The 22,243-nt window shown below is 37.7% G+C and overlaps 1 protein-coding gene and 1 pseudogene across 1 annotated transcript in view; one reads left to right on the forward strand and one right to left on the reverse strand.

Annotated features, from left to right (window-relative positions):
• LOC102814344 (oligophrenin-1-like) overlaps positions 1–22,243 on the reverse strand; it is a 673,730-nt gene that overhangs the window by 525,046 nt on the left and 126,441 nt on the right. The gene's annotated exons all lie outside the window — the stretch shown is intronic.
• LOC102841113 lies at positions 3,272–5,184 on the forward strand (annotated as a pseudogene).

Consider the following 22,243-nt stretch of genomic DNA (forward strand, 5'->3'; position numbering starts at 1 on the left):
CAAGTTTCAGAGTCTCCTCTGACATCCATTTTGACCTTTTCCTTCTTTCTTGTCTTCTTAATGACCTTTTGCTCTCTTCATGTATGATGTTCTTGATGTCATCCCACAACTCTTCTGGTTTTCGGTCTTTAGTGTTTAATGCATCAAGTCTGTTCTTCAGATGATCTCAAATTCAGGTGGGTTAAATTCCTTGTAGGTGTATGGATATTATTCTATCACAGGCAGCATTGTACATCAAGACTGATCTTGCAATGTTCCTTTTGATGATGAATGTGACGCCATTCCTCTTCAATTTGTCATTCTGATATTGTAAACCATTAGATTCAAAATGGCTAATACCAGTCCATTTCAGTTCACTAATTCCTAGGATACTGATCTTTATGTGTTCCACTTCATTTTTGACAGCCTTCAATTTTCCTAGATTAATATTTCATACAATCCACATTGCACTTATTAATGGATGTTTGCAATTGTTTATTCTCATTTCAAGTTGTGTAACATCAGCAAATAAAGGTCCAGAATGCTTTGCTCCACCCCCCAAGCATTAAAGTTAACTCTACTTTGAGGAAGTAGCTCTTACCCAATCAAATTCTAAATGTCTTCCAACTTGAAATGCTCATCTTTCAGCACTATATCTGACTCTGTTCCACAACTATTCTTTAGATTTTCAGTAACTCACCATTCAGAAGTGGTCCACATCTCCTTCTTCTTAATATCTCATTCTGGAGGCTCCGCTGAAATCTGTCCACCATGGGTTCACCAGTGGCATAGCTTCTAGCATTACAGCAACACAGAAGTCATCACAGTATGATAAACTGACAAGTGAGTGGTGGCTCATAATGGTTCGGTACATAAATTTGAGGAACAGTGATATTAACTGGTCTTCCTTGTAAGTGTAAAGTTATTTTCCTATCACAGCCAGCATTATACTCAAGACAGATCTTGAAATGCTCTTTGTTTTTTGTTTTGTTTTGTTTTTTTTTGATGGTGGAAGTGAAACCACTCCTCTTCAATTTGTCATTCCAAGCATAGCATACTGTATGATTTTCCAATTAAAAGTGTCTAATACCAGTTCACCATTCATTTGTCAATTTGTTGTACTGTGGAGCCTGGTGATTTGTTGTGGTATTGGAGCTGTGCCACTAGTATTTTCAATACCAGCAGAGTCACCCATGATGGACAGGATTCAGCAGCGTTTACGGTGATGGTTCTGTAGGATAAGGTCAGCGGTTCGATCACAACAACCATTCCATGGAAGAAAGATGAGGCTTTCTACTCATGCAAAGATTTGCAGACTTGGGAACACTACACAGGGCCCCTATGAGCTGGAACCAACTCGACAGCATTCAACAACTACAACTACAGAGTCACTTAATGGTAGACAGATTTCAGTGAAGTTTTTAGACTAAAACTAGAAGAAGGAGAGGCAAACCAATTCTGAAAGGTTGTTGCTGTTAAGTGCTGTTGAGTCAGTTCTGACGCACATCCACCCTTATAGGGTTTCCGAGGAGCAACTGGTGAACTTGAACTGCTGATTTTGCAATTCAAAATGACTTAAAAGTCCTGAGCATTAACCCAAAGTAAAACCCTTATGAACAGCAGCAAAATATTGTTTGATATAGTGCAGGAAGATTAACCCGTCAGGTTGAAAGGCACTTAAAATACAACAGGGGAAAAAGCTGCCTCCTCAAAACAGAGTTGACAATAATGACGAATAGAGCAAAGATTTTCTGGCCTTCATTTGCTAATGGGGCAAAACTCAAAATGAGAAGAAACAGCTGTAAACATCCATTAATAACTGAAACATGAAGTGCACAAAGCATGAATCTAGGAAAATTGGAAGACATAAAAAATTAAATGGAACGCATAAAAATCAATATCCTAAGCATTAGTGAACTGAAATGGACTGGTATTGACCATTTTTAATATGATCCCCCCACCCCCTTTGGATACAAGTAATTAACTATCCTAAGGAGCTCTGGTAGCATAGTGGTTACGAATCTCACAGTTAGCAGTTCGAAACTACCAGCTGTTCCACGGGAGAAATGTGAGGCTTTCTGCTACCGTAAAGATTTACAGCCTCGGAAACCCTGTACAGGGTCGCTATGAGTCAGAACCGACTCCACGGCATATAACAACAACAACATAGGATAAGCACAAAGGAACTCTGGTAGCATAGTGGTTATAAACCGGGCTGCAATTCTTAAGGTCAGCAGTTGGACACTACCAGCTGTTCGGCGGGAGAAAGATGAGGCTTTCTGCTCCCGTAAAGATTTACAGCCTCGGAAACCCCGTACAGGGTCGCTATGAGTCAGAACTAACTCTATGACACATAACCACCATAGGATAAGCACTAGTCCTCAAGGTTGGTTTGAACTGCAAGGTCAGTGGTTCAAACTCACCAGCTGCTCCTTGTAAACCCTATTCAGGGTCACTATGAGTCGAACCAACTCAACAGCACTTAACAACAACAATAACCACCAGATTAAGCACTCGGCCACAAGGTGGGTTTAAACCGCAAGGTTCAAATGTACCAGCCAATCCTTAGAAAAGCTTATGGAATTGCCATGGGTCGGAACTGATTTGATGATGGTACTTCACTTTAATAACTTAATGGTAAAGTCAATGGGATACTGGTGTGTACTGTAGGATAAGCACTGGATTGCTAACCAAAAGGTCAGCTATTCAAACACACCAACCGTTCCTTGGAAACCCTATACAAGGCTGGAGTCCTGGTGTGGCATTGCTGGACTGCAAAGTCAGCTTGAACCACAATGCTGGCGCTTCAAGCCCACCAGCTGCTCCTTGGAAACCCTATACAGGGTCGTTATGGGTCAGAACAGACTCAACTGCACTTAACAACAACAACAACATGTGTAGGAACCAACTCGGCAGGACTTAACAACAACAATATATAGGAGCAACTGGTGAGCTTGAACTGCTGACCTTGCAGTCCAGCACATTAACACACAGCACCACACCAGGACTCCATCATTTATCTTTAGAATATGTATATTCTGTGTCTGCCAGGCTATATAAAAGGTTGAGATTTCTTTCTCTCTCTGCAATCTTATTAGTAGAGTGCATACATATAATGCACATCCCAGTTTGGTTAAACGCTTATTCAATAATACAATGGTCTCGGAAGTACAATGGCAGGTAGAGGAGTGAGAGGTGTTTCTGCAACTCCTCTTGTCATTAGACAGGAATTACACAGTCCAGAAATTTAACCCCTAAGTCAAGTCAGGAAGCTGGAAGAAAGGCCATAAGCATGAAGTGCATTTCAGTTTCCACTGGTGTTGCTGGCCGCCTCTCTGTCTAAGAGTTAAGATCCCAAAACCTCAATAAACAAGACCTCTATACCCCTCAAAGCAAACAGAAATCAGCCTTTGGAAAATTGAGTATAAACACACCAACATCTTCTACATCTGAAAGAAAATTTTCTGTGTTTGGCCAAAGAACTAGTAGACCTGGATCCCTAAACAGTCAGTTTGGCATATTTTCCAGTTCTGAAAAAATCAAGGACTTAAGACTACTTACTTAATGACAAAGCAGTCATTCAGCAGTGTATTCGACAGCTCTATGAGTTTCTTACAGAAAATGGTTATACTTATAGTATATCCATGAAATCTCTACAAGCTCCATCTGTTACAGACTTCCTAAAGATCTTCACTTTCCTGTATGGCTTCCTGTGCCCTTCATATGAACTTCCTGATACAAAATTGGAAGAAGAGGTTCAAGAATCTTTAAGGATCTTGGGTATCCTTTTGTCTTGTCCAAAAGCTCTATGTATACAGTGGGGGCTCCTCATATTGTGGCAGTTTTAGTTTAATAGACTGCATCAAGCTATATACTGCCATGAAAGAAAGCTAGCCTTCATTTGATGATGGACAGACTTGGGGAGAAGAAACTGAAGATGGAATTATGCACAATAAGTTGTTTTTGGACTATATCATAAAATGCTATGAGAGTTTTATGACTGATGCCAACAGCTTTGAAGAGATGAACACAAAGATGCTGTCAAAGCTGAAGGATTTATTCAATGTAGATGCTTTCAAGCTGGAATCATTAGCAGCAAAAAAACAAAGCACTAAATGAACAGATTACAAGATTGAGACAAGAGAGAGAAAAAGAACTGAATTGTCTAGAGTCATTGAAAAATCTGAAAGCTTCCTTGCAAGCAGCAGTTCAAAAGTATCAGGCATACCTGAGCAATTTGGAGTCTCAGTCAGCCATTCTTCACCAGAAATTGAATGGTCTTGACAAAGACATTGCTAGAGTAGAACTAGAATGTGGAACAATAAAGCAGGAGAATACTCCACTACAGAATACTGTTGATAACCAGAAGTACTCAGTTGCAGACACTGAGAGAATAAATCATGAACGAAATTAATTGAAGCAAACGATTAATAAATTAACCAAGGATCTATACGCTGATCAACAGCAATTGTGGAATGAAGAGCTGACATATGCCAAAGGCAAAGAGACAATTGAAGCACAGTTAGCAGAATATCACAAACTGGTTAGAAAATTAAAACTTATTCATAAAGGTGATGAGAATTCCAAAGGTTATGACTTTGAAATTAAGTTTAATCCTGAGGCTGGTGCCAACTGCCTTGTTAAATACAAAACCCAAGTTTATGTACCACTCAAGTAACTCCTGAACCAAACTGAAGAAATACATAAAGTTCTAAATTAAAATATGAGTTTAGAGGATACCTTAGAACAACTGAATATAATGGTCACAGAAAGCAAGAGAAGTGTGAAAATTCTGAAAGAAGTTCAAAAGTTGAATGCCTTTTACCAACAAAAAGTTAAGGAAGCTGAGGAAGAAGACAAAAAAATGTTCCAATGAGCTTGAGTCCTTGGAGAAACACATGCACCTTCTAGAGAGTAGTGTTAATGAGGGTCTCAGTGAAGCAATGAATGAATTAGATACTATTCAGAGGGAATACCAACTAGTTGTACAGACCACAAGTGAAGAAAGATGAAAAGTGGGAAATAACTTGCAGCATCTTTTAGAAATGGTTGCCACACATGTAGGATCTGTGAAGAAACATCTTGATCACTGAAGTTGATAGAGAGTATGAATAATACATGTCTGAAGAACTCAAAGAAAATACTAGAGAAATTGGAGACAAGTATAAGAAGAAAGCTGCTCTACTTAAAACTTCTAATGAATGACGATGTAATGTTGATTATCTAAGCAAGAACTTTATTTAACAGTGCACATTTTGAAATGCTAAGATTGAAAAGCTCAAAAATGTAGTATAGAATTTTTTTAATCTTTTATAAATCTAGTTCATTAACTTAAAATATGTATAACTTGAAATGATAATAAGCTGTTAGGCTTATTAATGTGGTATATACTTGGAATTAATAAAACTGAGTTAATGTTAAAAATAATCATAATAATAATACAATGGTTTCTTTTTTCTATATTTGTTGAAAGGATTTTCTGGCTTGGCTGGAGATTTTATTTTTAATTTCCCCCAACAATATTCATAGTAGTGGTGATTACGTGCCATGGAGTTGTTCTGTCTCAAAGTGACTCTGTATAGGGCTGTAAATCTTTATGGGGGCAGAAAGTCTCATCTTACCGGCATTGTGGCTGGTAGTTTCAAACTATTGACCTTGAGGTAAGTAGCACAATTCATAACTCACTATGCTACCAGAGCCCCTTAATATTCCTAGTTGTTGTTGTTATGTGCCGTGGAGTCGGTTCCAATTCATAGCAACCCTGTACAGGGTTTCCGAGGCTGTAAATCTTTACGGGAGTAGAAAGCTTCATCTTTCTCCTTAAGGTTAGCAGCCCAATTTTGTAACCACTACGCCACCAGACCTAGTACAAGTATATTATTCAATATTACATGTGAATGAGGTTTATCTATCTATATCTAAACATGAAAATATCTACACATCTAAAAATAATGTTGAGTGGAAAAATACATATGGCATGAATGTGAATATGACAGACATACACTGACACAAACAAAAAACATAGCCAAGAAGGTTACACACCAAATTCAGGATTTTGGTTGCCTCTGTTGAGGGAGAAGAACAGAACTGGAAAGGAGTACCAGACTTCAATGTCTCTGTAATATTTCATTTATTTTGATTGCATATATGTGTGGCATTGTGGGCTAATGTGCTGGACTGCAAGGTCAGTTTTTATCAAAAGGTCAGTGGTTCAAACTCACCAACTGCTCCTGGGAAACTCTCTCTATACAGGGTCACTATGAGTTGGAACCAATTCAGTGGCACATAACAACAACAGCAATATTCAAACACAAGAGAAATCTGAGGCAAACAAGAGAAAAATGTCACTCTTGTTGGGGGTAGGTACAAAGACATTTCTTATATGACATTCTGTACTTTTCTTCCTTTTAAATTTGCATTAAATAATAGCAATGAAAGTAAGTAGCTGGTCTTTTACTGTAGCTCCTGTGCTTTTTACAAGGCAGATAATTTTTCTTTCCAGTTTTCAACATGATGTTTGTGGTAGCAAATGGCAGGATACCATTCACTAGCAGCTGGAGTTAGGGGCACTAAGAAAAGCCTAAAGAAAATGTAAAAACCTGGCACTCAAATAAGCTCACTGTGTTGCCAGTGTTTTCTAGGTTGGTTTGACTTTTGAATGTTTTATTCAATTTCAAGTTCAGAGAAATGCCCTCTGGAGTAATTCTACCTCTGTGATTCTTTCTTAAAATTACCCTTAACAGTAAGAATGGACAAAAGCCCAGGAAAAGCATTTAATCTGCCATCCTAACTACACAGATTCCTTGTCCTGTTGGACTTATTAGCATCTGAAAAGCTTGCCTTTTTTAGATTTAATGTGTACTGTGCCCATCTAATATTCCCCCAAAAAACCTCCAAATCTCCTTGGCAAAGTCTCTGCAAAAGACAAAGTCTTTGAGAGAACAAAGCAGCAGATTTCTGTTAAAAAAGAATGGAGGGAAAATAATTTTAAGTTCTCCTTCATTTTTACTTCTAATGTTCATTTGGGGACATTAAAAAAATAAAAAGCTTAAAGCTTTCAAACCATATGAAATTACATTGCTGCTGTGTCTGTGGACAGACCTGCAGAAGTGAAGACTATACAGACAGATGCAAAAACAATAGGCAAACTAGTTTTGTTTCTTAAGTCACAAAGAGACTACTTTTGAAAGAATGATTACTGAATCACAAGCTAGCCTTCCGATCCTTTCAAATTCATCTAAAAGAGAATTGCTTATCTAATTCTTAAAGTCCACTAGAAAAGCACTACCTGCAGTTTCTCAAGATCACTTATTTTAATTCCTAACTGCACAACTCAGACTATCAGACTAAGGTGAAAAGGATCTTTTAAAGATTTTTTTGTTAAAACTGTTCATTCTAAAATGAAGATTAAAGTCCAGAGAGGAAATATGACTTTCCGTTTGTTACATAAGTAACTAGGTGCATGTCAATCCTAAATGTTGACATGTTCTAGTTACTAATATTACAAGACCTAATTTTGTTCTTTTGTTGGTGACCAAGAATAAAGGATATTGAAGGAAGAAGTACAGGCTGTACTGAAGGAATTGGTGATAAACAAGAATATAGGAACTGACAGAATACAAACTGAAATGTTTCAACAAACTGATGCAGCATTGGAGATGCTCGTGCATTTTTGCCAACAAATTTGGGAGACAGGTAGCTGGCCTATGGATTGGAAGAGATCCACATCTGTGCCCACCCTAAAGAAAGGTGATGAAATGGAATGCAGAGATCATTAAACAATATCATTAATATTACATGCAAGTAAAATTTTGCTGAAGACAATTCAAAAACAATTGCAGAGATTGGTACATCGACAAAGGAGCTGCCAGAAATTTAATCTGGATTCAGAAGATTATACGGAATGAGGACTATCATTGCTGATGTCAAACAGATGTTGGCTGAAAGCAGAGAATACCAGAAAGATGTTTACTTGTGCTTTATTGACCATTCAACTGGATGGATTATAACAAACTATGGATAACATTGTCAAGAATGGGTGTTCAAAACACTTAATTGTGCTCATGAGAAACCTGTACATAGACCAAGAGGCAGTCACTCAAACAGAACAAGGGGATACTGAATGGTTTAAAACAAGGAAAGGTGTGCATCAGGGTTTTATCTTTTCACCATACATATACAATATATAAATCTATGAACTAAAACTAACAGTAAAGTTGTCCCAATGGAATGCAGAAATCATCAAACAATATCATTAATATTACATGCAAGTAAAATTTTTCTAAAAATAATTCAAAAATGGCTGCAACAGTACATCAACAGGGAACTACCAGAAATTCAATCTAGATTCAGAAGATAATGCAGAATGATGGGTGTTGGCTGAAAGCAGAGAATACCAGAAAGATTTTAACTTGTGGTTTACTATACAAAGGCTTTTGACTGTGTGGATCACATTGCCAAAAATGGATATTACAGAACACTTTATTTTGCTCATGGGGAACCTGTACATAGGCCAAGAGGCAGTTGTTTTTACAAAATAAAGGGATAATGAATAGTTTGAATTCAGAAAATGTATGCACCAGGGATGTATTTTTTCATCATACTTATTCAATCTGCATGCTGAGCATGAAAAAGAACTTGGCATCAGGTTTGTAGGCAGACTCACTAACAACCTGCTATATGCAGATGATACAACCTTGCTTGCTGAAAGAACTTCAACATGATGGATTGGCACAGAAATAGCAGCAATGGACTCAAGCATAACAACAATTCTGAGGATGGCACAAGACTGGGCAGTGTTTTACTCTGTTGTGTATAGGGTCACTGAATCGGAACTGACTAGACAGCACCTAACAACCACACAGTCATCCCTAAAATATGATGGCAAAATTAGGTTATTTGCAGATAAACTAAAATTAAGGGTATTTTTAAAAATCAGACCAATCTTACAAAAATATTAAAGAAAGTTCTCTGACAGGGAACCAACAGCTGACAGCAACCTGAGAATAGCACACATGACAATATCACACAAAAGCCAAATCAGATATAGAGGTATCCAATGTAAATTAAACCTACAAAACTGAAATTAAGGAGCTAGAGATACAATTTGTAAACAAAGACAACTAAAAAGTAAAAAGAGAAAACAGTGTAGTTATAAAACTTGCAAATGAAGAGGAAGTCAAGACAATTAAAAGAAAGAACATACTGTTATAAACTACAGAAGAAAATAATAAATTACAAGGTAACCTCAAAGAAAATTAATAAACCTCATAAAAATAAAAGATTTAGTGAACACTAAAAATGACAGAAAATTATAATAGCAATGAATAAAATGAACTCAGTACAGAAGATTGTATCAAACAAAGAAACCAGCAGCACCACAAAAGAAAAAAGACATTTTCTTTATGCACATAAAGAAGAAAGACAGCAGTAATTCATACCTATCAATAATTACACTGAATTTAATGGATTAAATGGACCAGTCAAGAGACAAAAAGTAGAAGAATAGATAAGAAAACAGGATACAACATTATGCTGTCTATAAGCAATTCAAAGACAAACATAGATTAAAAATCAAAAGATTAAAAAAAGGATCAAGTAGAGATTTTAAAAAAAAGTAGTAGTAGCAATATACATTTCTCTTTAAAACAGACTTTAAGTCAAAACCAGCATGAGAGACAGCAAGGACATTGTATAATGATTAAAAGAGCACTTAAACATGAGGACATAGCCAGAACAAAAGTTGGCACCCAGTAAAAGTCTCAAAATATATAAATCAAACTTTAACAAAATTAAATAGGGCAATAGACTCCAAACACGAGTAGGAGATTTTAATACAACACTTTTGATGAAGGACAGAACAACTAGAAAGAAACTCAACAAAGACAAAGAAGAACTAAACATATAGACATGTACAGAACGCTGCAGCCAACAACAGCACAATATACATTCTTTTCCAGAGCACATGATCATTCTCAAGAATAGGCCATATGTTAAGCCACAAAACAAGCCTCAAATACATTTTAAAACATCGAAATACTACAAAGCATCTTCTCAGATCACAAAGCTATAAAATTAGAAGTCAACAGCAGCAAAATTAAGAGAAAAAAATAAAAAACATGGAAATTGAACAAAACCCTGATTTAAAACCCATGGGTAATAAAAGAAATTTTAAAATAACTAAAGAATTTCTTTAATCAAATGAGAATGAAAATACAACATACCAAAACCTTTGGGACACAACAAAAGCAGTACTGAGAGAGAAATTTATACTAATAAGCACATACATTAAAAAGGAAGAAAGAACTAAAATGAACACCTTAACTTATCTTCTTCAACAATTAGAAAAAGCACATCAAAATAATGTACCAGAAGAAAAGAAAGAAAGATCAGTGCAGAAAAAATAAAACCAAAAACATTAAACAATATAAACAGTCAATATGTCTGAAGTTGATTCTTTGAAAGGGCTAATAAAATCAAGAAACCACTGGCAAGTCTAACAGAAATAAAAAAAGAGATGATGCAAATAATACAAATAGATTAATAAGCAACATCACAATAGAACAAACTGAAATAAAAAGGATAATAACAGAATATTATGAAGGATTGTACTCCAGCTGTTAAAATGGTGTAAAGATGATGTCTGGCCTCCACCAGCTTCACAAGGAGGAAGGAGGATAATCGCCAACCCAATGCCAATTATTCCATCTTTACCCTATTCCTCCCATAGCACTCAATTTATCTACTGGGTTTTAAAATCCGTTCCAATGCCCAAAGAGAACTCAGACAATACTCAAGATTATAAGGTTTATTAGGGAAGTCAACAGGGTACAATTCAGGATCAGAAACAACTCGGGATACAGAAGTACTATGGACAGGAGTGCCTCTTCTCAATAGTGCCACAGACACTCCCCTCTGTCTCTCATCACTGACTGGCCTCTCAGCAAGAAGCCTTGTCTTCTCAGACAACTATTACAAAGCTCCTTTGTTGTTATTAAGTGCTGCTGAGTAGATTCCAACCCACAGCGGCCCTGTATAGAGTTTCTCTAGGAGCAGCTAGTGAGCTTGAACTGCTGAACTTGCTGCAGTTCAAACTAACTTTGCAATACAGCACATTAACCCACAGTGCCACACCAGGACCCAAAGCTCCTTGTTGTTGTTCCGAGGATGTAAATCTTTACTGGGGCAGAAAGCCTCATCTTTCTCCCACGTAACAGCTGGTAGTTTCAAACTGATGACCATGAGATTAGCAGCGCGGTTAGTAACCACTATGCTTTTGTTGTTGTTGTTGTTGTTGCTATGTGCCGTGGAGTCGGTTCCGACTCATAGCGACCCTGTACAGGGTTTCCGAGGCTGTAAATCTTTACGGGAGCAGAAAGCCTCATCTTTCTCCCGCGGAACAGCTGGTAGTTTCGAACTGCCAACCTTAAGGTTCGCAGTCCAATTTGTAACCACTATAAATGTCCAAAAAACAACACATTTTGCAAGCAAGCCTCCTGCCCAAGGTAATGCAGTCTCATTTAGTCTGTGGGCCAGGACGCCAACCACTCTGTCTCTCCCTGCTTTTGTTGCCACCTCTGCCATCATTTCTCCATTCAGGGAATGCTCATGATTCTTCTTTCTTAGTGATCTTGAGATTCTCTCTTCCTGCTTCTGAGATGGCTCATTTTAAACTCAGCAGAATGACAACACTAATCAATCCCTATGTCAGAGTCCCATATGTGCTATTTGTATGATCCCACACAATCATTTGGTGGGAGTCACAAAGACTATAGCTGAGAAGAAACATATTAATTGAATTCACAGCACCACACCAACCCATTTGAAAAATTAGAAGAAATTGACTATTTCTAGAAACATACTACCTACTTTAAATGAACACAGACTAAGGTAGAAACATTGAACAGGACCATCATAAAAGAAGAGACTGAACAAGTCATTAAAATACTCCCCCAAATAATAACAAATATTGTCCTGGAACTGATGTCTTCACTGGTGAATTCCACAAAACATTCACAACAGAACTGACACCAATTTTAGTAACCCTAATACCAAAACCAGGCAAAGACATCACTAAAAAAATTATAGATTAATATCCTTTATGAAGGAGCTCTTGTAGTGTAGTGGTAACAAGTTGGGCTGCTAACCTCAAAGTCAGCAGCTCGACACTACCAATTGTTTCACAGGAGCAAGATTAGGCTTTCTGCTCCTTATATAAAGATTTATAGTCTTGGAAACCCTATGTGCGGTCCCTATGAATCAGAACTGACTCCACAGCACACTGCCACCCCACTATCACCACCAATGTCCTTCAGGAGCATGCATGCAAAACTTCTCAACAAAATTCTAGCCAACAGAATCCAAAAACATACCCAAAAAAAGAGCTACATCATGACCAAGTGGGATTCACACATGACATGTAAAGGTATTTCAACATCAGAAATTGCCATAACCCACCACATAAATAGGAGTCCTGTTATGGCGCTGTGCGTTAATGCGCCAGAATTCAAAGCCACTTCAAGGTTTAAGCTCACCAGCTGCTCCTCAGAAATCCTATACAGGGTCACTATGGGTCAGAACCTACTCAACGGCACTCCACAACAACAACAACATAAATAAATAAATAAATAAGACAAAGGAAAAGAGTCACATGGTCATTTTAATTGAGACAGAAAAACATTGGACAAGATCCAACACCCATACTTATGCAGTCAGCAAAACAGAAATACAAGAGAAATTCCTCAATGTAATTAAGAGCATATCTGAAAACCAATAGCCAGCATTAATTTCAACAGAGAGAGAAAGAAAGAATTCCCGTAAGACTGGAAACCAGACAAGAATGCCCTTGAGCACCCCTCCTATTCAATTTTATATCGTAAGTACTAGCCAGAGAAATAAGGTAAGAAAGAGAAATAATAAACATCTAATGTAGCAAAGAAGAAGTAAAACTTTCTCTACTTATAGAGATAATATGATCTCTGGTATGAGCTCTGGTAGCATAGAGGTTACAAATCAAGCTGCGAACCTCAAGGTCAGCAGTTCGAAACTACCAGCTGTTCCACGGGAAAAAATGAGGCTTTCTGCTCCCGTAAAGATTTACAGCCTCGGAAACCCTGTACAGGGTCACTATGAGTAAGAACCGACTCCATGGCATATAACAACAACAACAACAATATGATCCTATACATAGAAAATCCAAGACACTCAATAAGAAAACTATTAAAACTAATAGAAGAATTCAGAAAACTGGCAGAACACAAAATTCAGTTGGATTCTTCTACACTATCAAAGAGAACTCTGAAAACGAAATCAGGAAAACAATACCATTTATAATAGATAACCAAAAGATGACATTGTTGATGTTGTTAGGTGTCACTGAGTCAGTACCAAATCATAACAACCCTACGCACAACAGAATGAAACACTGCCCGGTCCTGGGCCAATCTCACAATTGTTGCCACACTCGAGCCCATTGATGCTGCCATACTGCGAATCCATCTCACTGGGGTCTTCCTCTATTTCTCTGACCCTCCACCTTACCAAAAATGATATCCTTCTCCAGCAACTGGTTCCTCCTGACAATATGTCTGAAGTATGAGACACGAAGTTTGGTCATCCTGGCCTCCAAGGAGCACTCTGGCTGCACTTCTTCCAACACAGATCTGTTAGTTCTATGGGCAGCCCATGTCACTTTCAATATTTTCCTTAAACACCATAACTCAAAACCATCAATTCTTCTACAGTCTTCTTTATTCACTGTCCAGCTTTCGCATTCATATGAGGTTATTGAAAATACCATGGCTTGGGTCAGACACACCTTAGTCCTCAGGCTGACATCTTTGCTCTTCAACACTTTAAAAATGTCTTGTGCAGAAGATTTTCCTAATGCAATATGTCGTAATTCCTAATGCAACACGCGGTAATGACATATTTGACAAGAGATATAGCTCTAAAATTTATATTCGACAATATGTAAATATCAACACAAAGACCAAAAACCCAATTTAGGAAATGGACAGAGGACATAAGCAGACACTCCACCTTCACCACAGAAGACATTAAATCAGCCAACAAACACGATCATTAGTCATTGCTTTTGTTGTTAAGTGTCACTGAGTCAGTTCTAATTCATAGCGACCCTTTATAAGGTTTCCAAGGAGTTGCTGGCAAGTTTGAACCACCAACCTTGCAGCTCAAACCAACCTTAAAGGCCAGTGCTTTATCCCACAGAGACACACCAGGATTTCTATTAGTCATTGTTGTTGTTGTTAAGTGCTGCTGAGTCAGTTCCAACTCATAGAGACCCTGTATAGGGTTTCCAAGGAGCAGCTGGTGAGCTTGAATCACTGATCTTGCAGTTCAAACTTACCTTGCAGTCCAGCTCATTAAAGAGATAGGGAAAAAAAGAAAGTGAAATACCATCTAATCCAAGCATTAATGCCAATGTACAAAACAAAACCAAAAAAAAAAAAACCAAAACAACAAATACGTGCAAGGGTATGGAGAGACTTGAACCCTCATAAATTGCCAGTGGGATTCTAAAATGGCACAACAAATGTGGAACAGAGTATGGCACTTCTTTAAAAAGTTGTATATAGAAATACCATGTTAGGTTAAGTGACAATGAATAGGTTCCGACTCATAGCGACCCTATGGCACAACAGAATGAAACAATGCCAGTCCTGTGCCATCCTCACAGTTATAATAATTAAGCCCATTGTTGCTGCTAAAGTATCAATCCATCTTATTGGTGGTTTTAATCTTTTTCGCTGACCCTCCAATTTACCAAGCATGTTGTCCATCTCGAGACTGGAAGCTCTAAAAGCGAAAGATAAATCACCGTGCTTGGTTCTAAGGAACATTCTAGCTATGCTTCTTCAAAGACAGATTTGTTTGTTTTTCTGTCAGTCCATGATACTTTCAATTTTATTTCCCAATACCATAATTCAATTACATAGGTTCTTCTCCAGTCTTCATCCATTGTCTAACTTTCAGATGCTTATGTTATTGATGTTATTAGGTGTCCTCTCTCAGCTTCGACTCATATGGGCCCTATGCACAACAGAACAAAACCCTGCCTGGTTGTGCACCATCCTCACAGTTGTTGCTATGCTTGATACCATTGTTGCTGCCATTGTGTCAATACATTGTGTTGGGGACCTTGATGATATCCTTCTCTAGAGATTGATCCTTCAAAGTATGAGAAATGAAGTGACACCATTCTGGCTGTACTTCTTCCGACACAAATTTGTTTGTTCTTCTGGCAGTCCATGGTACTTTTAATAGTCTTCTCCAGCACCATAACTCAAATGCATCAATTCTTCTATGGTCTTGCTTATTCACTGTCCAATTTTCACATGCATATGAAGCTATTGAAAATACCATAGCTTGTGGATCAGGTGCACCTTGGTCCTCAAACTGATACCTTTGCTCTTAAATATTCTGAAAAGGTCTTGTGCAGTCGATTTGCCAAATTCAATGCATCACTTGATTTTTTGACTGCCGCTTCCATTAGTGTTGATAGAGGATCCAAGCAAAATGAAATTTTTGACTTTTATCTTTTTTCCACTTATCATGATGTTATTGTTGTGAAAACTTTGGTTTCTTTACATTGAGGTGCAACACATACTGCAGGCTTTGATCTTCATCAATAAATATTTTAAGTCCTCTTCATATTCAGCAAGCTAGATTGTATCATCTGCATATTGAAGGTTGTTAACAAGTCTTCCTTCAATTCTGATGCCATGTTCTTCTTCATATAATCCAGTTTGTTGGCTTATTCACTTAGCATACAGATTAAATAAGTATGGTGAAGGGATGCAACCCTTACACACACCTTTACTGATTTTAAACCACTTAGTATCCCCCTGTTCTACTCGAATGACTGCCTCTTGGTCTATGTACAGCAGTCTTGAATACTCGTTCTCCACAATTTTATCTATAGCTTGTCATGATCCCCTAGAAGAAAGCCTTTGTATAAATTATAAAGCACAGGTATGAATCTTTCCTGTATTCTCTGCTTTCAGCCAGGTATATCACTGATGTAAGCAGTGATATATCTCATTCCACATCCTTGACTGAACCAGTTGAAGCCTTTGACAGTTCTCTATAGATGTAATCTTGCAGCTGTTTTTGAGGTGTGATAATAATGATATTGTTTATGATTTCTGCAATACACTGGGTCACCTCTTTCTGGAATAGGCATAAATATGTTATTTTCAATTAACTCATATGCATGCTAAAGTTGGACAGTGAATAAGGAACACTATAGAAGAATTGATGCATTTGAGTTATGGTGTTGGAAGACAATATTGAAAGGCCAGAAGCACAGCAAATCTGTTGTAAGTACAGCCGGAAAGCTCTATAGAAGCCAGAATGGTGTCACTTCATCGCTCATACTTCCGATATATTATCAGAAAGGACCAATCCCTAGAGATGAACATTATGCTTGGAAAATTGAAGGGTCAGCCAAAAAGAAGAAGCCACCCAATGAGATGAACTGGCATAGTGGTAGCAGCAATAGGCTCAAACGAAGCAATTAATTGTAAGGATGGCAGTAGACCATGCAGTGTTTCCTTCTTTTGTGCACAGTGTCACTATGAGTAGGACCTGACTCAAAGGTACCTAACAATAACAACATGGTTTGGCACTGTAGGATAAGCACTGGAATGCTAACCATAAGGTCACCAGTTCAAACCCACCAGCCACTAGTTGGAAATCCTTTACATGAGCACTATGATTTGGAAGCAACTCAACAGCACTTAACAAGAACAACATGATGTGGTGCTGTAGGATAAGCACTAGACTACTAACCCCAAAGTTGGCAGTGCAAACCCATCAGCCACTCCTTTTAGACCCTATCACAGGTTGTTAATGAGTTGCTATGATTCATAACGGACTTGACAGCATTTAACAACAGCAACATGGAGTTAGATAGCATGGGATTTAATCTAGGCTTCACCACTTAAAAGGTTTAAAACTAACAAGTTTTCAATTTCTCTATGCCTCAGTTTCCTTATCTGTAAGATGGAGATAATGTTAGTTTCTACCTCAAAGGGTTGTTTACAGGTATTAATTGAGATAACCAATGTAAGTGCTCATCCCAGTATGCATAATACAGCTCTCACCAAATGTTAGCTACTCTAGTGTGGTGCTGTGGGTTAATGCACTGGACTGCAAGGTCAGTATGAACTGCAAGGACGGCGGTTCAAGCTTACGGCTGCTCCTCAGAAACCCTATACAGGGTCGCTATGACTCGGAATCAACTCAGTGGCATTTAACAACATTGTTAACATCAATCTAGGTTTTAAGTCTCGGTAATGGGTAAAGGGTTTCTTTTAGAGGAAACAAAAATGTTCTAATACTGATTGTAGTGATGGTTGTACAACTCTATGAATATACTAAAAATCATGGAATGGTACAGTATGTGAATTGCATCCCAATAAAACTGTTCAAAAATACCCAAAAAAGAATAAGCCTTGGGTAGAACATAGAATAAACAGAAAGGAACTCTTCCCAAACACAAGTTATCAACACAATTTCCCCAGAACCTCTAGACTCCATGGGACTAACTTTCCTTTCTAGATGCAAGACATCAGAGGAGGGGTGAAGATCATCATGGCTAACCACAGAGTTTACATCGAAAATTATATTGAATGGGATCAAAGATGAAGGGGAAGGAAAATGAGATCACTTCTCATCTCAGACCAAATGCAGACTGCCTAAATCTATTCGGAACACTTTTTGGCATGATCAGAAAGGAAGTCCAAACAAAAGTTCAAAATGGAAAACAAAGAAGAAACAAATGAAAAATAATAGGTTGTCCAGAACATGACAAGCCCCCCAGGGACCCTGAGAGAGCTCCAATTTATTCTTTTGATTCTTTTCTCAACTATGAAAAATCTAGTATTATTTGGTAATCTCAGGTAAAAAAAAAAAAAACCATGACAAAGAAGACTGATCCATGTTCATTTCATTTCCTCAATGTTACAGGTGACAAAGCTAAAAACCAGATGCCACTTGATCGATTAAGAGCAGAATCATTTAAAAAAAAAAAAACCTCTGGTAGACACCCAGTCAAGCCATAAACTCTGACCTGGGATACATGACTGGAAAGTGAACAAAATTTTAATACAATCTTCCCCCCTTATTGCAGGGGTGGGGCTTGAAGGAGGGGTAGTAATTGAAATGGACGAAAGAAGCTTATGCTTATACTTGATCCCTAGTGAATATTATGAATAGGCTATTGGTGTCGGGTTAATGTGCTGGATTGCAAGGTCATTTGAATGGCAAGATTCACAGCTCATGCTCACCAGCCGCTCCTCAGAAACCTTACATATGGTCACTATGAATTGGAATCAACTCGATGACACTTAACAACAACACAACATAGAGAGGAAGGAGTCCTGGTGTGGAGCTATAGTATAAGCATTGGACTGCCAACCACATGGTCAGCAGTTCAAAACTACCAATCATTTTTCAGAAACTCTATACAACTCAATGGCACTTAACAACAACAATAGAGAGGAAAGAAAAAAATTGTTATCAGGCAAGCGTTTCAATAAATTTCATATAAATTTCGTATTGCTCTGCACTTAATATCACCCTCATATTACCACCACTTTATAATGTTTTATTTTGAATTATGTGATGGTTTACATGGGAGAACGTTGGTTTTACATTCATCTTATTGTATATCATTTCATTGCCATAGTTACAATCCACTCCACTCAACTAACCAAAGGGACCAACCAACCCTGCAACACCACTTTATTTTTATTATTTAAATAGTAGAGGCTTGAGAGATATGTTTATCAAACTATCAAACAGCAGACATGCAATTAATTTCCTAAATGAATATTTAAAAAAGAATAGAAGATTAATTAAATTATTTAATTAAATTTCAGATTCTATACCTTTGGGCCATAGTTATGGCTAGGAAGCCACTCCCACCAATCAGGGAGTCCTAAGAGAAAAAAAATAAATAAATAAACCAACACAAAACAATCAGCTTCAAATGATACCCTCAAAATATATTATAAGATAGGACATTAGGCATTCAGAAGAGCTGGGTTTTAGTCTAGTTCTGTCAGTAGCTGTGTAACATTGAAAAAGTTCTTCTGAAATATGAGAGCTTTAAACTAGAGCAGTAATTATTAATCTCAGGGCAGTCCCAGTCCTGGGTATGATTTAGGTTGGCACAATGACTAGGGGAAGACCTTTGGCATTTACTTCAGGGTGAGGAGGGAAAACTAGGGATATTAGACTCTAGCAATGCCCAGGACAAACACAATTAAGAACTATCCTGTCCAAAATACAGAGAGTATTTTTTATTATTCAGTATGCCTCAAGAAAACACTGGACAAAATAATTAAGATCTCATCAACACCTCAAATTCTTCTCCATAGGCCAATGTAACAAACAATCCTGCTACAATTGTGATTTCATGTAAGTCTGGGCAGTAGGGAAAGGTCAGCCATCTTTCCCTTGGTAGACAAGGAGAAAAAAACAAGAGAGAGAAATTATACAGCATTTCAAATAGGTCTAAAATGTGTAATTAATAAAACCTCTTCTGGAATCTAGCTTAACAAGAATAAGATCTGAATCTGGTAATGGATTTTACAAGACAGGACATACTACACATACACAGACACACTCAAGAGGAACTCTATTAAATGTAACCAGATATTCCTTAACAATCATTTGTTTAAGAAACCACAGATAGTAAATTCCACTATATCCTGTTTTTCACATTTGAAATCCAAGTTAGTCTGAGTACAAGACAAGTAAGAAAAAGTTGAGAAAATATCCACAGAACAGAGAGATTACAATTCTCCTAGGTCGATGTGTTTGGGGCCAATAAAAGAACATGGGTGGTTGTTTATATCAAGAGTCAAGAGAGTGGAGTTGGGAGGCTGAACTTATTAATATAATTTACTATTTTTAATGCCTGGTCTGAAATTCTCCCCACAAATCTGCATTATATATTCTGCCTGTGGATCATAAGCAATGAAACCCTTATGTCTGCTATTTGCCAACCTGAAGGTGAGCCAGTTGGAATAATAATTCTAATTCCAGGGTCTTAACAATAAATTATTGTCAGACAGCAACTAATGAAACTTATTAATACAATGTCAGCAGCCAGAGAGAGAACATCAAAGTCCAACTCCATAAGAAAGGCCAACATTTAAAAGTAGAAACTTTTGAGACTTTAAAAAATAAAAGCTTTTCTGATTTTTGGACACAAATTGTAATAACCTCATCCAAGCCACTGCTAATCTAAGCCAAATTTATTCCCTTAATTTAGCCAGTCAGGAGATGACAGTAAACAAACCATGTCCTTCAAAGGATGTAATTCAAAAATTAGCTCTCTTTTCTAGATGATGCCTGGCTACTTTTATTTATTTATTTATTTTTAAGGTTTTCATTATGGATTGAGTGAAAATTACAGGGCACATCATCAGTTTCATATTCAACAATTCATATAACTTGTTTCATTACATTGACTATAATCACCTCCATATACCATCAGTTAAAAGTATTTCTCTCTATCCACTTTATCTTTTTACAAAACACACAAACAAAAAAGCCCACTCAGGCATATATAATAATTCACATCTCCAAAGGGCACATTCTGCATGTCTGCTCCTGACCACCAGTTCTTAGTCCTTCTCTTCTTAGTTGATGAATCTAGAGTCCTCAGCCGTTTCCCCTCTCCATGCCCCCATCTCTGCCTCCATCTCTGGTGCTGATGCTTCTCTGGATAAGGTCCCGCATTCTATTTGTGCGTTCCTCTCTTGGTGGTCCTAGTAGGGCCCTCTGTTTCTGGACTGTAAGATTAACCACTCCCTTTTTTGTGTTACAAAACTTCTACCTTTACAAGTGTGACAGTCGCGATTAGTCATGATAAGAGTTATTCACTATTGAATCTTACGAATCTTATCCCTATCTCCTTTCACAAGACCCATCTAGACAAGATGATATCTATATAGTGGGGACTCTTTCTTTCCCCACTACACTCTTAAACTAATCTCCCTCTTGAAACCTTGTATGCCAGTCACTTCGTGCCTTTATTGCCTCCTCATTTTAGATAGCCAATGTCTAAGTTGCCCATCCCTATCTACCCTGTGCACAGAGGGGATAGCATTGATACTTGATTTGAAGACTCTTTCCCTTTCTGTTGGTATTTAGAGAAACTTCTGCTCTGAGTATACGTCATTCCAGTGGAAATGTCTCACCTCACAAGGTTGAGGATGGGACTAAGGATTCCACGTAAGGTCTCATACTCTGTAAAGGCTTTGCATGAGGCCTATTTCACAGGGCAAGTTGTTGAACCCCTTTTAGGTATTCCAATCAGTTATAGGCTGAAGGTGGGCTTACAAGTTTTCTCTAATCATGTTTCCCAACATTCCTTTCTATCCCACTCAAGTATCTATTTTACAATAGTAGGCAAGGAAAACTAATATTCATAAGGCAGTCAAGGATTTTAGTATTATTTACCCTCTTCAAGCTATACCTAGATCCCTGTATCCCTGAGCCCTGTTGATCCAAGGTTGAGTATGCATCACTATTTACCTCTATCCCACTAGCCCATGCAAACTTGTCTCGGTGTTCCCCTATCTATCTTGTTCTTCTGCCTCCTCCCCCTTCTTGTATTGCCCTCTCCAACACCCAAAATAAACCCCCCATCCCAACCCCATTGTGGTTACCTTATAGTCCATTAGTTCTTCCCTCCATTTAAGATAGTCTATTTTATTCAGTAATCTACCTAACCTTCCCACCACCTGGATCTCTGTTCTTCTGTGTTTACCTTTTATCACATTGTAATTGTTTTGATCATAGACTTACTTCCCAGATCCTCTGTTCTTATAATTTTATTCTGTTCTTGACTCTTTCATTTGTCGACTGAGTTCAGGTTAATACTGCCATGTACGTCATTCTGTAGTTGTTCTCTATTCTTATTGGTTCTCAGTCCACAGAATTTCCTTTAGGATGTTTTTCATAGCAGGGTTGACTTTGGCAAAATCCCTTAGCTTCTGCTTATCCTGGGTTGTTTGATTACACCATCATATTTGATTGACAGCTTTGTTGGGTAGAGGATTCTTGGGTGGCAGTTTTTTTTTGTTTTGTTTTGTTTTTCTTTCAGGGTTTTATATATGGCTCCCCATTGGCTTCTTGCCTGCATGGTTTCTGTTGAGAAATCTGAGCTTAATCTGATTTGCTTGCCTTTGTATGTTATATTTCTCTTTTCCCTAGCTGCTTTCAA

This window comes from Chrysochloris asiatica, unplaced genomic scaffold (genome assembly GCF_000296735.1).
Source record: "Chrysochloris asiatica unplaced genomic scaffold, ChrAsi1.0 scaffold00118, whole genome shotgun sequence".
Lineage (NCBI taxonomy): Eukaryota > Metazoa > Chordata > Mammalia > Afrosoricida > Chrysochloridae > Chrysochloris > Chrysochloris asiatica.